Below are 15,801 nucleotides of genomic sequence, written 5' to 3' on the forward strand. Positions count from 1 at the left end.
TAGGTTTCTGTTACCAGCAAAACCTGCAGCAAATACTGGGCCGTGTTCCCTAGCATCAAGGGATCGTTGCTGTTGAGTAGTTTTAAGGTGCTAGCTTTAGGCGAGCAGTTTCGCATAAACTGAGACAATAAGGCTTCCTTGAGAGGCTTATATTTTGGGGAGTGCAACAAGATGTGTTTGAGCATTTTGATGCAAGTTGGGCAATTTGGACATACTCTGTCAGAAAGAGGGGAATTCCCAAACCGACCCAATAGCAAGGCTGGAGAGAAAACATTGCATCTGGCTGTGGTGAGAACCCAACATTGCCTAGGCTCGGCAAGATGCAATAGATACATGGCCATCTTCCCAGCCACTGGATTAATACCGAGGAACAGGGAATACAGCAGTGGCTTTTGCAGTGGCTTTTGCCCCGCTTGGATGAGGACAAAAACTCTTCCCCACCCTGAGGTCTTTTGTGCTTCCCACAGCTTCCTCCCTCCCTTGCCCTCATGTGCTGTCACTTCTCATCATGTTATTCCTCTAGTTAATGATTCCATCTTTCATTCCTATCGATTTTGGCCTTTCCATTGTTAAGGCCCGGCACGTAACGTTTGATGCTCCGAAGTGAATATGAGTTTGTCATTTCAGTGTGTGCATCAGAATAGGATGCTGTCCCTATTAGAATTTACAAAGAGATTTTATGGTGGTGGCAATGAAGCCTTCTGTACGATGAAGCTGTCTGTACAGGAGGGTCATGCTGGTTCAGGATGAACAGGCAGAGTAAGAGGCAAAGTATAAGTACAGAAATATAGCTAAGGCAGGCAGGATTTTTTTTAGTGTGGAAACTAGTGTACATACATTTAATGAGTTTGCTCTGAATTGCCTTGGGATATTTTAATGGGGAGGGGAGACTATTTTAATATTTTAAATCAAGTAGAGACATCTGTGCCTAACTATAAATTTATCCACAAGTTCCAGAGCAAAACTTAGGCTCACTATGCATGGATTGCTTCCTGTTTCGCTCCTCACCCTGCAGTGCCTTCTCAGTGGGGTCTCCTCACAGTTCCTTGTTTACACATGAGGGGGTGCCCCACAGCTTGCTTCTGGGTTATTCCCTGTCTGAGCCAAGAATGAAGATTGTTGTTTGGGGCAGGGGGTGGGTGGGGGTTAAATGTAATATCGATATTCGTTATATCACTATTGTGCTGGCTGCTATCTTTTTTTTCTTTTCTTTTTTACAGAAATGCCAGCCATAGATCCCTGTGAGGATTGGGGGTCTACTTGCAGGAATCGAAGGCTGACATTTCCCTCAAAAAACAAAAAGAATGGTAGCAGCCTGAACTATATCAATATAAGGAATATTGACATTACATTTAAAGGGCTAAGCCCCCCCCCGGGCAATCTTCATTCTTGGTTTGGACAAGAGACCGACCCAGAAGGAGCAAACCCCAAAGCAAGAGGAAGCATCAGGGGTTTCCCCACTTTTGCTAACTGTGGGGTTTCCAGGATCAGCAGCGTTGTAAACATAAGCAACCACACTTGGAGTACTGTGTTCAGTTCTGGTCACCACATCTCAAAAAGGATATTGAAGAGATAGAAAAAGTGCAGAGAAGGGCAACGAGGATGATTGAGGGACTGGAGCACCTTCCTTATGAGGAAAGGCTGCAGCGTTTGGGACTCTTTAGTTTGGAGAGGAGACGTCTGAGGGGGGATATGATTGAAGTCTATAAAATTATGCATGGGGTAGAAAATGTTGACAGAGAGAAATTTTTCTCTCTTTCTCACAATACTAGAACCAGGGGGCATTCATTGAAAATGCTGGGGGGAAGAATCAGAACTAATAAAAGGAAACACTTCTTCACGCAACGTGTGATTGGTGTTTGGAATATGCTGCCGCAGGAGGTGGTGATGGCCACTAACCTGGATAGCTTTAAAAGGGGCTTGGACAGATTTATGGAGGAGAAGTCAATTTATGGCTACCAATCTTGATCCTCTTTGATCTGAGATTGCAAATGCCTTAACAGTCCAGGTGCTCGGGAGCAACAGCCGCAGAAGGCCATTGCTTTCACATCCTACATGTGAACTCCCAAAGGCACCTGGTGGGCCACTGCGAGTAGCAGAGAGCTGGACTAGATGGACTCTGGTCTGATCCAGCTGGCTTGTTCTTATGTTCTTATGTTCTTATGTTCTTAAGCAGAAATCTCTGCCATGAAGGAAACTTTTCCTCACTGCGTGGCAGAGCAGAAGTACATGATCAGCCTTTGTATGTGCATGTTAAAAATGTCACACCCTTTCCACCTTCTTTTGCCTTTACTAGCCACGCTTCAGAAGATTAGCAAAACATCTGACACTGAAAGCAAGTCTCTCTAGGCCAGTGGTTCTCAACCTGTGGGTCGGGACCCCTTTGGGGGTCGAACGACCCTTTCACAGGGGTCGCCTAAGACTCTCTGCATCAGTGTTCTCCATCTGTAAAATGGATAAATGTTAGGATTGGGGGTCACCACAAGATGAGGAACCGTATTAAAGGGTCGCGGCATTAGGAAGGTTGAGAACCAGTGCTCAAGGCTGACTCATGATGCTGCAAAATGCTGTAAAAGAGTAATAAAGCAAATTGCTGAGATGCTCAGCAGGTGGAAGAAAGGAGAAAGAGCAGGGAAGGGGGGGCTTGGAATACTGGGACAAAGGAATGAGGGGAAAGGAGTGGGTATGGAATTGTGAAGGAGAGAATGTGCAGAGAGGAGAAATACATTTGGCAAAGAGTTGTAGGGTAGAGAGCCAGTATCACGAAGTAGTGTTGGTCTAGAACAGGGGTAGGGAACCTGCGGCTCTCCAGATGTTCAGGAACTACAATTCCCATCAGCCTCTGTCAGCATGGCCAATTGGCCATGCTGGTAGGGGCTGATGGGAATTGTAGTTCCCTGGTATCTGGAGAAGCCCGGGATGATCTAAAACAACAGACTAACCAGGTTTGAACTCCTGCTTCACAATGGAAGCTTGCTGTCTGACCCTTGACCTGTCATAGCCTCTCAGCCTAACCTACTTCACCAGGTGGGTATTATGAGAACAGAGTCAGAGGAAGGAAGAACGATATGATAAGCTGCTTTGCATCTCCAATAGGGAGAAAAACAGGATGCAAATTAAAACTTAATAAGCTTTTAAAAAAATTGCATAGGGGGATGAAATAAGCCAAATCTCCGGCTTCCATTTTCTAGCTTTTAAATGAGCATCGTATCCAGAATACATTTGTGTTTTTTACATACAGATTTAACACATGGCTTTTGCTCTTTGGAGGAAGGCGGAGATAGAAATGAGCTGATAGATGAAATTCCTAGAGGCAATAGTAATTCCCCTTCATTGAAACTGCATTGAATCTCCCAGAGGTACAAGAGAAAAAAAACCCCTCTCAGGTCTCTGTAATGAAATCAGACTTGGCTGCCTTGCATGTCTTCATGCACCAGATTGACAAAAGGTGCCAGCATCTTCTGACTCTTTGAGCACCTGGACCTTTTCTGATCCATGTCACGATCTTTTGAGTTTCATTACTTCTGGTAGTTTTTGCTGTTCCAAGTTGTACCTTGTCTCTGTGTTTTTATATTGCTTTGTTCATTATGTTCTTTTATCCCACCTCACATGCAAATGTTTTCAATAACAAATTTGGTCCCTAGAACAGGGGTAGGGAACTTGCGGCTCTCCAGATGTTCAGGAACTACAATTCCCATCAGCCTCTGTCAGCATGGCCAATTGGCCATGGTGAAATAGGCAGAAGAATTAATTTTCCAAACAGAAAGGCCAGCCGGAAGAGTGATTTAGAAGGGAGGGCATGAAACAGAGGTGGTGGCAAGGCAGAGACCAGACTTGTAAGGATGATCACAGAGTTTCGTGCATTATGTCCTTAATGCTAGGAATCCAAATAAGGAGGCAGCGAAGTTTCAAACAGGAGCACAGTTTAATAAGTCCAGTTTTTTCTCTCTATCTGGTGCTGCAGAGACAACAAATGCCTTTCACCCTGTTCCTGTCTGAAGTGGACTCAGGCAATCAAAAACATTAGCCTGGATTAAAAGAATGAAGTTATCAAAACACCACATAGTGGTGAATGGTCTTGTTTTTGTGGTCTCTTGGAACTGTGCATGGTCAACCAAGCTCCACATGCACAGCTTCTGATGTGGGACTGCAGAGAGAGAGAGAGAGAGAGAGAAAGAGAGAGAGAGAGAGAGAGAGAGAGAGATCCACTACTCATTGGGTACCAGTAAATACAGCCTTGTTTCAAACCTTGGGATAGGGATAATAGGGATGCCAGGTGGGTGATGCCCTGGAATTACAGCTCATTTCCAGACTACAGAGATCAGTTCCCTTGGATAAAATGGATGCTTCAAAGGATAGACTCTGCAGCACTGTTCTCCACTGAAGCCCTAGAATTTTCTAGGCTTTATCCCCAAATTTCCAGGAATTGCCCTACCTGGATTTGACAACTCTACCTTTGTTACACCCTCCCCCCACCCCCCACATCCCTGCCGGTAGCCAGGGAGACCTGGCAACACTACCTTGGGCTACGGCAAGATCTACATCAAATCAAATGCACAAAACCTAGAATAATGGATGTATCAAGAGTGCATTTTTATCAAACTGTGGGGTGGGTGTTTGCTTTCCTCTTTTATGCCAAGTGTGAAAAACCCTTTTCAGCTTACCTAAGGGAAATCATGACTTTAAATGGGCTTTTACACTCTGCTTTAGCATTAGAAACTGTTTGCATATGTCAGCGTAACATTATGGATGAGAAACAAGAACTGGATAAGCATCTTTTAAAGATTTATAGCTGAAAGATTTCTGGTTGAGAGGCTGTCTTTGTCAGCTGTAGATTATATACTTGCAAGCTGAGACCAGGAAGCTACAGCTACAGCCAACAGCGTGGTTTACATAAACTCGGCTCCCAAACCGCATCTGTGCAACCAAATATATGTTATGGTGGCCCTGATCAAGTTAGAGGGAATCTTGACACAATCCCATGGATTTAAAGTAGCTGCAACTAACCATTTTCATTGGTTGCAGCACAGCTTTGAACAGATCAGCACATGCAGAAGAAGGAAATGATAAAGTCCTGAGACTGCAGAGCCACTTCACATTGCAAGTGATGGATGCAACCTTTTGAAAGCTTGCAATTAAAAACCATATACCCCATGCAAGTGTAACCCCCATGCTCAGAATGGGTTGACCCAGAAAGGGGTGGAGACCCAAAGCAGGAGTGGGCTGCAGACCTCATGTAGTTGGAGGAGACAAGGCTACCAGACTCGGACCTTGGTTGTATAAGCCCTTAACACCTTGTTAAAGTAAACTGCAATATTGTTGGGAACTACTGGGAAGGTAGTTGTTTATTTTTTGCTATGTTGTAAATGTTGGAGTTTATTGTTTCAGGGTTTCTTTTTGTGGTTGTAATGGGTGAGAGTTCTCCTGGAAACCTTCATCATGTTGTATCCTGTTCATCAAGCCCTTGGAGTCTTCAGGAGCCAACCCACTTGCAAAGAAGAATTGGACTTGGCAGTATCAGTAGACTGTAAATATAAGGACTTGAAAATGCAACCTGAACAGGACCTTGAAATGTGATGTTAAATGTTGATGTTATATGTTAAGAAAGTAAACCATTTTGTTTTTAAAAATTGTTGTTGCAAACTCATTTTCAAGTTCTGCCCCACAGAACCCACAAGCAGAGGTTACACAAGCAGAAAGTAAGCATGTACGGGAGCTCTCTCTCCTGCCTGTACTAGATATCTTCTGGCATTTTAAAAAAATATAGGATAGTATCTTCCTTCCCCTGCAGTTTGAATTGGTGCAGCCCATGGATGCTTTCATCTCATTGCTTTCTTATTGTCCAAACTTATGCTGGATTAGGAAAAATAATATATTTAAATATAACTGCTCTTTCAAGGAGTTGATCCATTCATTCTTCCTATTTATACCTTGCCATTCCTCACTGGAGCTCGGAGCAGCACACTTGCTTGAGGTTATCCCGTTTTTCCACTCAGAACAACCCTGTGAGGAGATTACGCTGAAAGACATTGAGAAAGATGACACCTGACTGGTGAAAGGTCAGAGAGAAAGAAAGCATGCACCCAGCCTACAATTACTCAGAAAGCTACATGGCCTAAAGGAGGAGTCAAACCTGGGTCTCTCTGATCTGACACTCTTAATTACTGTCCAGATCTGGTTCAGGATGGCATTTAGGGAGATATTCTCATTTTCACCTTTTTAACAAATCCTAGGAAACAGGTTGCATTGTGACAGAGTGGCTAGCCTGCAGACATTACTTGTCATGACTGAGGGCCATTCTACACAATACAAGGTTCCTGGCTTTGTTAGTGGGCGACAGGACAGTGTGTCAGATGTGGGAGTTCTAGTCCTTTCACATGTCTGACAAACAATGCTTGCATCAAACACAATAACTTTCATTGTACAGATTGGTCCTGACAAGGAGTTGGACCCCAGAGTTTTGACAACATGTTTTAAACCCCTTTAATCTTCCTTGTTGCAGCTGCATTCCATGGCCCTTTCTGCACAATTCATTCAAAATGTTTTGAGGCAGAAAATAAAATGTTTCCTCCATGGAGTTCCATGTTGTTTTTAACCCCTTTGGTTCCCAAAATGTTTTATTTCCAACCTCAATTTTTTTTTAATGAATTCCCTTTTGAAAGCTATTCTTGAGGCTGAAATGTTTTCCAAATGGCTTCCTTGCTGTGTGTATCTTTTATAAACATTTTCCACACCTCTCGACCATCCCCAAACTTCTTCCTTGGTGCCATTTTGTGAGTTTACTCTCCATTCCCCCTCAACTGTGTCTTAATGGCCCTTTCCCCACTTACCTTAAGCCCCGCGCTACTCGAGGAGAGTAGCGCGGGGTCCCTCGGCACTCCCCACTGAGAGGGGCGGCGACAGCGCAGCCGCCCCGAAGCTGCTGCTGTCGCGCCCCTCAGCGCACGGCATCCCAGACGCTCTTCTGAACGGCGCCTTTTGACGACCCCGCACAGAGTGCGGGGTCGTGGGGACGCCTGGGCGCGCACCTGGGATGCCTGGCATAGGGGGGATGGAAGGGCACCTGGCATAGGGGGGATGGAAGGGAGTGGGGAAAGGCCCAATCATTTCTGCGAGTTTCTGATATTTTGGGGGGCTGATCTTCAAGGCGAAGTGTGGAGAATCACTGCATGAAGCTGTGAAGCATAGAAACATAGATTCATCAACGAGCTCAAAAACAGGGAAAAACCACATAATAGCATCCATGAATCATTTCCAGGGGGCGAGTGTGGACATTCATCATGAAATGGGGGTGGTGGTGGTGGTGGTGGATTGAAAATGTTTTCAAAATGTTTTAGGAGATTTGTGTGGAAAGGGCCCACAAGAGGCTTCTTTCATCATTTGTTATATGTGACAACATCTGTTCCAGTCCCTAACAGAAGGGCTCACACTTGAATCATTTATATCTGGATTTAAAACAGGCCTCTTTCTGCTACAACTCCTACTGCTTCCTCTCCCCCCCCCCCCAACCTTTCTGTAATTTTTGGACATAGAAAACTTTGTTTAAAAAATTCCATGAGGTGGGGTGAAATCTGACTGACAAATGCTTATACTGGAAGAAACAAACTATGTCAGTCTTTAAATTGTCACTGGAGTTAGGTTTAATTTTGCTACCATGGACCAATATGGCTACCCTTCAGGAATTACTGCTATTTATGTCCTGTGAAACCAACATCCTTTGCCCTGTGAAATCAATATCCAAAGTCTGCTTTGTCAAAACTGATTTGTGATATTATTTATGAATGATCGCCCTGGTTTCTACTGTCCAACACTGGGCTATTATTAACACCATTTTTGTTATTATCATTATATGATTGTTGTTGTAATTGGATCATGTGTTTTGGAAGGGGATTCAGAAGACAAAACCAGACAAGCTCCTTCTCAATCGGCAGCTACCTGCCTCTCCATAGGAATGGTGATATCCTGTCTCCCATCCCATTTCTGGGGTTTCATAGAAGCTAATAAGTGAATATGAAGTTGGCAGTATAGATTATTGGCTAGCCTAGAGCACAGCTTTTTTTTTTACACAAACCAATTTAAATTGTATTACTGACTGAATTAATGTCATGTATTTGATGGCTTCCATGAAAAAAAATTATCTACATATGAAAAATCCTTAGCTTAATGGATTGCTTCCAATATGTTTTTGAGATTGAAAAAGACAGCAGATTTTGACCCAAGACTCAATAATTATGGAGCAGCATTTGTAATATTATTGCAACATTTATAAATAACCATTTACTCCAAAATTTTGGCTTATGTTTAGTTCCACCGGCTAAACTTATCACATCTTGTTTTAAAAGAGACAATTTAAATGACAGACAGCCATGTTCCCATTTTGTTTGTTTGCACAGTAATATATTCTGAGATGCTGGCCAATGTTTTCAGTTGTTCAACTTTTGAGAGCCTCTTTAAAAAGTCACTGAGTCTGAATCTAAAGAGTGCATGAAGCTGCACAGCTTTGATTGTTAATATTACCTATGGTATAAACCTATACTGATTTCATAGCAAATTAACGGGGGGGGGGGGGGGGTCAGGCTCAAGTTGAAGCTCTGTAACTAGAAATCCAGATGTATAATTTTGTTCTGAAAGCAACTGCAAGTATGGCCCTGTCTGGATCAAATTAATGTATGCAAATTAATGTATATCTCTCTAACATATAGAATTTCAATATGAATTTATTTACCAATTATAGCAAGTGGAATTGATGCCTTTACATGGAAATTTGAAAGAGTTCCTACTGAAGAGAATTGGAAAGTTTAAATGAAAGAGTGCTTTTGTATGGCAAAATTAACAGAATCGAAGTCCAGAATATGAATTGAAACTAATGGAGAGTCTTCCCTTCAAAATATAACATATAAAGTAGTGTTAAGTTTATGTTTTACTAAAATGATTTTAATGTACAAGAGCATGAATCAAGATATATCTTTTCAACAAGTCTATTAGTATGAAGGGATTGCCAAATTTATATATCAAGTTTGTTTTTTCCTTTTATTTCCATTAATTATTTTTCTTTTCTTTTTCTGTATTATGTTTTAATTCTGTATATATATTTTTAAAACAAGAAGTTTGTAATGAAAAAAGAGTTACCAAAAACCTACCATCTGTCCTCTGCAATGTTACTATGGCCGTTTCCATATGGTTGAGGCAGCGGCGGTCCACCAGCTTATGGCTGAGGCAGCGGCGGTCCACCAGCTAAAGGTAAGCCGGTGGAGGGTCAGGAACTGCTTGCACAGTTCCATGCGGGCAGTCCCAACGCTGCTGGGCAGCGTGGGTGTGTCTTCTCAGCCGACCCGAGCTGCACAGGAAGGCAAGGTAAATCCCTTGCACACACCGGAGGCGCCAAAAGTGGCACCCTCATGTCAGTGCTCAACGAGCGAGGTTTAAAAGCGGCGTCTTCGTGCCGCTTGGGGGTGGTGAGGCCGGCGCTTCTGCAATGCAGCAGTACTCCCTTGGGGCAGTATTTTTGTCGTCCCTGGGGCTCTGTTTACTGCCCGTGCAGAAGCAGCCTATGTAATATCACGGGAACAGGCTTATGTAGTTTTTCTTCTGCTGCTGATTGTGGCTAATACAGCACAGCAGTAACAGGGATTCCACACAACAGGTTTGCCTTTCTCTCCTGAAATGAGTCTCAAAGCAGTTTACAAACTCTGTTCCTTTCTTCACAACAGACACCTTGTGAGGTAGGTGGGGCTGAGAGAGTTTGGAGAGAACTTTGATTAATCCAGCAGGTTTCATGTGGAGGAGAGGGGAAACAAATCCATTTCACCAGATAAGTGTCTGCTGCTCATGTGGAGAAATGAAACCTGGTTCTCCAGGTTAGAGTCCACCACTCTTAACTATTACACCACATCATTATAATAATAAGGCATCAGGTTCTATCGTGGGCTCCCCAGCAGCCAGCCAGGATTCCTCAGATGAGCAATACTGGCATGATGACCTGGCTCCATCAGAGTCTCAGCTGACTGAACCTCCAGAGTAACAGTTGGTTGAGTCCTGTGAGCAGCCAGCAGCCACACAGGTGGAGGACAGTGCTGGTCCAAGCCAAGAGCAAGAGGACAGGGCAGACAGATCCCCTGGCTCACCTGGTTCTGTGAGGCACCTCAGACAGCAGGGCCATCAAGCTCTGCATGCTAAAAGACGCAGCAGCGCCTGTTTGGAGGCTCAGAGATGCCAAAGGGATGGGGGTAAGTCAACTCAGGATTCAGACTGAGCAGGAATGCAGGCTTATAAGAGGCAGCTGCAAACAGGAAATGTTGTGGGAAGAGATTCTGAGAGGAGTTCTGTTCAAAGTGAGCTAGTGAAGGGCATGTGGAATGAGCTCTGGTGGTTTAAAGATTATTCTGATTGAGCAACTGGATAGTCAGATCAATGGAATTTGTACTGAGTTTCTGGTGTAAACAAAACAGTTACACTAAAGACACATAGGTTACACTAAAGACACATAGTTTGTATTCTCTGAAGGGAATCTACACTCAGTTACTAAACTGGAAAGTTTATGAGAGTTGGGTTTAAAGAGGAAAGAGGAAATTTACATTCTGAGGAATAGAAGTAAATCTTGCTCTGGAAAGCAATGTGTAGGCAAGACATATCTAGACAAGGGATTGTTTTACAGCTGTGTAAGGAAAAACTGTATTGGGATATTTACCTGAGAGTAAACCAAAGATCCTTCTGATAGGAGGAGATGATAAAGCACAGTGTTTCACATCTACTTCTCTGTATATATCTATATATAACCACCTAATTGTAACAACTGAAAGAAATTAAGCTACAGAACTGAACAAAATTGTAACCAAACAAGAAGAGAGATCCAGCAACAGCTTGTCATTATTAACATCAATATTTACCTGCTTTAAGTTTCATAAAATTTAGTACTTTGCCAAAACTATTTTTGTTCTTGTAAATAACAACTTCATTTTTCATCTTTTTAAAGTTATAAAGCCTCTGGTGCCTACGTTTTGTTTCTGACAGAAGGAAAGGGCTTATTTTGTGTTTTCTAAGTGTAGATCTCAGCCTGGCTGAGAGGTGCCCACACTGAGTAGATAAAGAGCATTTTTATTCTTATTTCTATTATAAAGGTGGGAAAACACAAAGTGGAAAAACTGAGAAACAAAATACCACATTCATGCTACTTCTTTATTATAACAGTTGACAACAGAGCTGCCCAGTAACAGGAGAAAATGGCAGTTGGAATTTCGGAGGGGAAAACTCTTGAGGGCAGAAAAGGAACAGAGCATATGCCTCAAAGGTAGCTCTGGAAACTTCTGGAAGCCACAAAGCATAGTTTCTAGAGATTTCTGGAGTTATTTTACATCATTTCAGGGAAGTGACATATGGTTCAGACAATGCTAGAGGGTTTTTTTAAAAATTCCCCAACTGTCACTCAGAGCAGTGATGGGCAAAGGAGAAACCTACTTCTCAGCAGCATTGAACTCTCAGCAAATAATCTATGCAAAAATACTTGTTGTCTTCTGTGCATTGAAATGAACAGGAGCAGTGTTGGAGCGCCATAGCACCTCCGTATTCTTCTCCAACTCTGGCTGAGACTTGGGCATGCAGCTTAGTTAACGGGAGCATTTTTTCAGCTTCCTGTAGTGCACCGAGCCTTGCTGCTGGAATATCGGCACAAAGGACTACTCACACAGCAAGAGCTTTATTTATTAGTCTGTCATTACAGTTTCTTTCTCGTTTCTGTAGCTCTCGCGCTGTGAATAGTCGAACACATTAACAGCTGAGTTCTCAGTGGCATGCTGGAAATTTTGACATGTGCTTCAGGTGGTTAGAATATCAATCATCAGCATACGGTAGGTTTTACTTGCTGACTTCCTCTCTGTTTTGTGCAGAATCTAGTCTGTTTGGAAAGATGGGAGGAAGGGAAGCCAACCTTTGTTTGACTAAATTTGGAGCATGAAATGAAGTTGCTAACAAGGAATATAATTTTTACCCACCATCATGCATTGCTGCATATATATCATGTGGGTGGCTCACCACAAAAATGGATTTGTCTCACTGTGTAGAGCTGAATGTCACACATTTGAGGCAGACGTTATGCTTTGGATTTTTATCTTCTAGATTTGTATCTTCTACAAATATCTTCCAAACTTGGCTGTTTTAAGTGCTTGCCAAAAAAATAATAATTCTGCAACTTGTGGAGACCATAGAGTGGCCCAGAGTTAGTGTAGTGGATAGTATGTTTGACTGGAGAGACCTAGAATCAGACATCCCAGCCATGAAGCAAACTGAGTGACTACTTATTGTTAGGTCTCAGTCCAATGCATCTCACTGGCTTACTGTGAGGATAAAATTGGCTAAGTACCATGAAATAGATCAATCAACAAATGATGGGAAAGCATGGTATAATGTAGACCAAACAAGAAGTCAAAGAAATCCTCTCATTTCTACAGTGCTTTTGCAAGCCAGCTATCGGTAGCCTTTATTACAAGGGACTCCTTGTTCCATCCATGAAAAATATAAAGCAACCAAAAGTGAGTCTTTAGGTTTTTTTGTCCTGCTTATTGACCTTCTGGAAGTGCCAAATCACTCTGGGAAACAGGCTGTGGACTAGATGGACCATAGATCCAATCCAATGTGGCTATTATGAATCACATGGTGTTTTTGTGATAATCCCAAGACCATCCAGTTATTATCATCGTCCTCCCTAGTATGTGTGTGTGTGTGTGTGTGAGTACATGCATGTGTTCAACTTAAACTGCATTTGGTTTGGACCATAAACATGAGAGATGTGAAAAGTTGGCCTGAAAGCAGAGCAGGGTGACAAAGATTGTCTACATCTCTTGGGATACATAACCATCAAAGACTGATTCGCACATTACAAAGTCCAGGTAACAGACATGTAAACTGCCAGATAGGAATTCCATGCTGGGAACTTTAATTCCCAGACATACTCAGGGAATTAGGGAGAGAGGGCTTTGCTTTGCCTTTTCCTCTCATGCTGTTTTCTTGACCTGAAATGGTCTCATTGCCCTGTTAGGGAAACTGAAATGTACTGATGACTATATGTAAGCTTCCCCGGTGGGCCAATTACTAGCTCTCTGATATCATTTATGGTTGTGGAAATAGTGAAGAGATAGTTTAGTCTCCCTTTTCCTGAACACCAAAGTCCCAATCCAAGTTGGGCCCCAATATGCCTGAGAATTAAGATCCCAAAACAAAACTCTTGATCTTGTCTGTCAATAGTTCACATTTATGCCATGTGAACTTCATAACATATGAATTGTCCTGAGACATTAATACTACAAGTGACCATCTTATAACAGTCCTCTTATGTTTGAGCAGTTCAAGCAGGAAACCATAGAAATGGGTCAGCCAGTCCAAATATGGGAGTAATAAGATTTAAAAATGCTTACAAAAAGCCCAATAGGTTATGCTGTGTTTGTTCAGCATTCATCATGAGTTGTGCTCTCAATGAGGAAGAAAGTAGCTCTGCAACCAGTTTTTAAAAGCCAAACACATAATGAAGAAGTTATGCCCTCCATGAGGAAGAAAGCTGGGGTGGTGGAGGAGAGGCCTCAGTAAAATAGGTCTTCAGGTAAACTTAAGGAAGTTAATGCTAGCCAAGTCTGTGCCTTTGAGAAAGATGCACATAATTGTCTTTTCTATTGTTCCAATATAGAATGGCTAGTTTTTCCACACAGGAATAAAAGCTGTCTTTTTCAGCTGACTCAGTATCTACAGGTTTTGTTACTGTGTTCTACAGGCACTGATTTATGTATTCAGGGAATTTAGATGCTGTCTCTCCAGAGTCCTGCTACAAGTAAAAACAATACCATATAATCATTAAAACACTAAATTATCAGCAAAGCTACTCTCATGGGTTTATCTTTGTCTATGCTTCTTTCCCCCAGATTAATCAGCTTTAGCCAAAATATTGTGGCTCAGGTGATTTTTTCCCCTGTTTCTTCTCCTGTTCTACAGGTGTGTTTGGCTTTTAGAAACAGGCAGGGATAGCTTTTACCCTTTTATTTCCTCTGCTCCCACCCCAGCCCCAGGTTCCTCACTATGTCAGAACACAGTTTGAAAACCACTTTTTGTGGGGTTCTGCTTATAAGTTTTTATTGAATTAATTTATATAGCTTTTTAATTTTAAATGTTATTTTAAAGTTGGAATGTGGTTTTTTTTAAAATGCTTGTTGCTTTTAGGACCCTATTTTGGGCCCTTTCCGCACGGGCCAAAAACGCCGTCCCCAGGGAGCCATTCGCACAGGCGGCGCTGCTGAAACACAGCAGCGCCGACCTGGCTCCCCTTCCCTTCCCCCAGGGCGGCATCAGGCCGCCTTCAAAAACACCCCTTCGAACTGCAGGTTTTTGAGTAAACAGCGTGTTCCCGGCGGCGCGGTGCGAATGGCACCGCCGGGAACATGCTGTTTACCCTGTCCCTCTCCCACTTACCTCGTCGCCGTCGTCGCCCTGCTGGCCTCCTAAGATCCTCCCTCGCTATCCTCTGACCCCTGGAGGTCGGAGGGCAGTGTGGGCGGGGCTTAGGAGGCCAGCAGGGCGATGACGGCGACGAGGTAAGTGGGAGAGGGACAGGGAAGAGGCGGCTCCTGCGCCAGCCTCTGCGGGGGCCGCTCGCACGCTCACGTGTGAACGGCCCCCACCCTTCCACCGGCAGAATTCCGTGTGGAAAGAGCCTTGGTGTCTGTGTTTTGGGTGTGATACTGCAGCTAAAAGGAAAAATTACAGGAGAAATTAGGGAAAGCAGGATAAAAGAAGTGTTGCTCCCCAGATCTGGGAAAGAACTGTTTAAAAAGAGACACGACACAACACTTGTCATTTTCCCCTACTGGGGTTTAAAACGAGGGGAGGGGGAGCAGGTGTGCTGATTTCATTTGAGGAAATGTCACCGGAAAGATTAACCCCAACCTATGAAATCTTAGATTTGCATTCCAGGGATCCTTTTTAACCCTTATGCCACTGGATTTCTACATCAGATCTTGTAGTCTGCAGTCAAAAAACAGGCATGAACTTGTTTCTTGTGGGCTGTGTTTTTATGGGACTGGGACTGGGCACCATCCACACTCCTTGCAGGAATAAGCTGTCAGAGACTGACCAGTTCCTGCTGATCCTACCTAGTCAATTACATTTGTAAAAAAGGTGTGCTGTTCCTTTAAGAGGTATGTCCGTATTATTCCATTTATGCCGCTTCCAAACAGTAGCCAACAGATAAAGCCAGGCAGCTTATTTAATTTAATGGGCTGCTTTAAATAGAGCACTGTTTTTCAACTCAGCTAGTTCAATGTGAAGATTGACACTCTGGTGACACTGCATGAAAGTCCATAAGCTGCTGCCATGGCATGTTCTCCAACCCTGCAAACAAAGATAGGAATATGCTCACAACATATCAATTCTCATATGAAGGGTCACTGATCATCTAGCATCCCTGCTTGCACTGTTGATGGTGCTACTGTGCATTTCCTCTGCAAAAACCTGAATCTACTGACATGAGGTTGTGATTATAAGAATTATAAGATATATAAGAAAAAGCATAATTGTTCTACAGTAGACAGTAAACAAAATAATCCACAGTAACTACCAGTGCAGGAAATGGCAGATTGTACACTGTACAGTGTTTGAGAATGGCACTCTTTTAAGTACATGCATATAAATGCTAAACATGAACGCAGAGATTTAACCTTGGGGAAAGAGATGAACCCTGTAGAACTGCAATGTTAAAATCATTTGAAACAAGACAGTCTCAAAATGTGGAAATAAAAGTCAAATTAGGGCTGGCGAATCACTAAG

The sequence above is a fragment of the Sphaerodactylus townsendi genome, linkage group LG13 (assembly GCF_021028975.2).
Source record: "Sphaerodactylus townsendi isolate TG3544 linkage group LG13, MPM_Stown_v2.3, whole genome shotgun sequence".
NCBI lineage: Eukaryota > Metazoa > Chordata > Lepidosauria > Squamata > Sphaerodactylidae > Sphaerodactylus > Sphaerodactylus townsendi.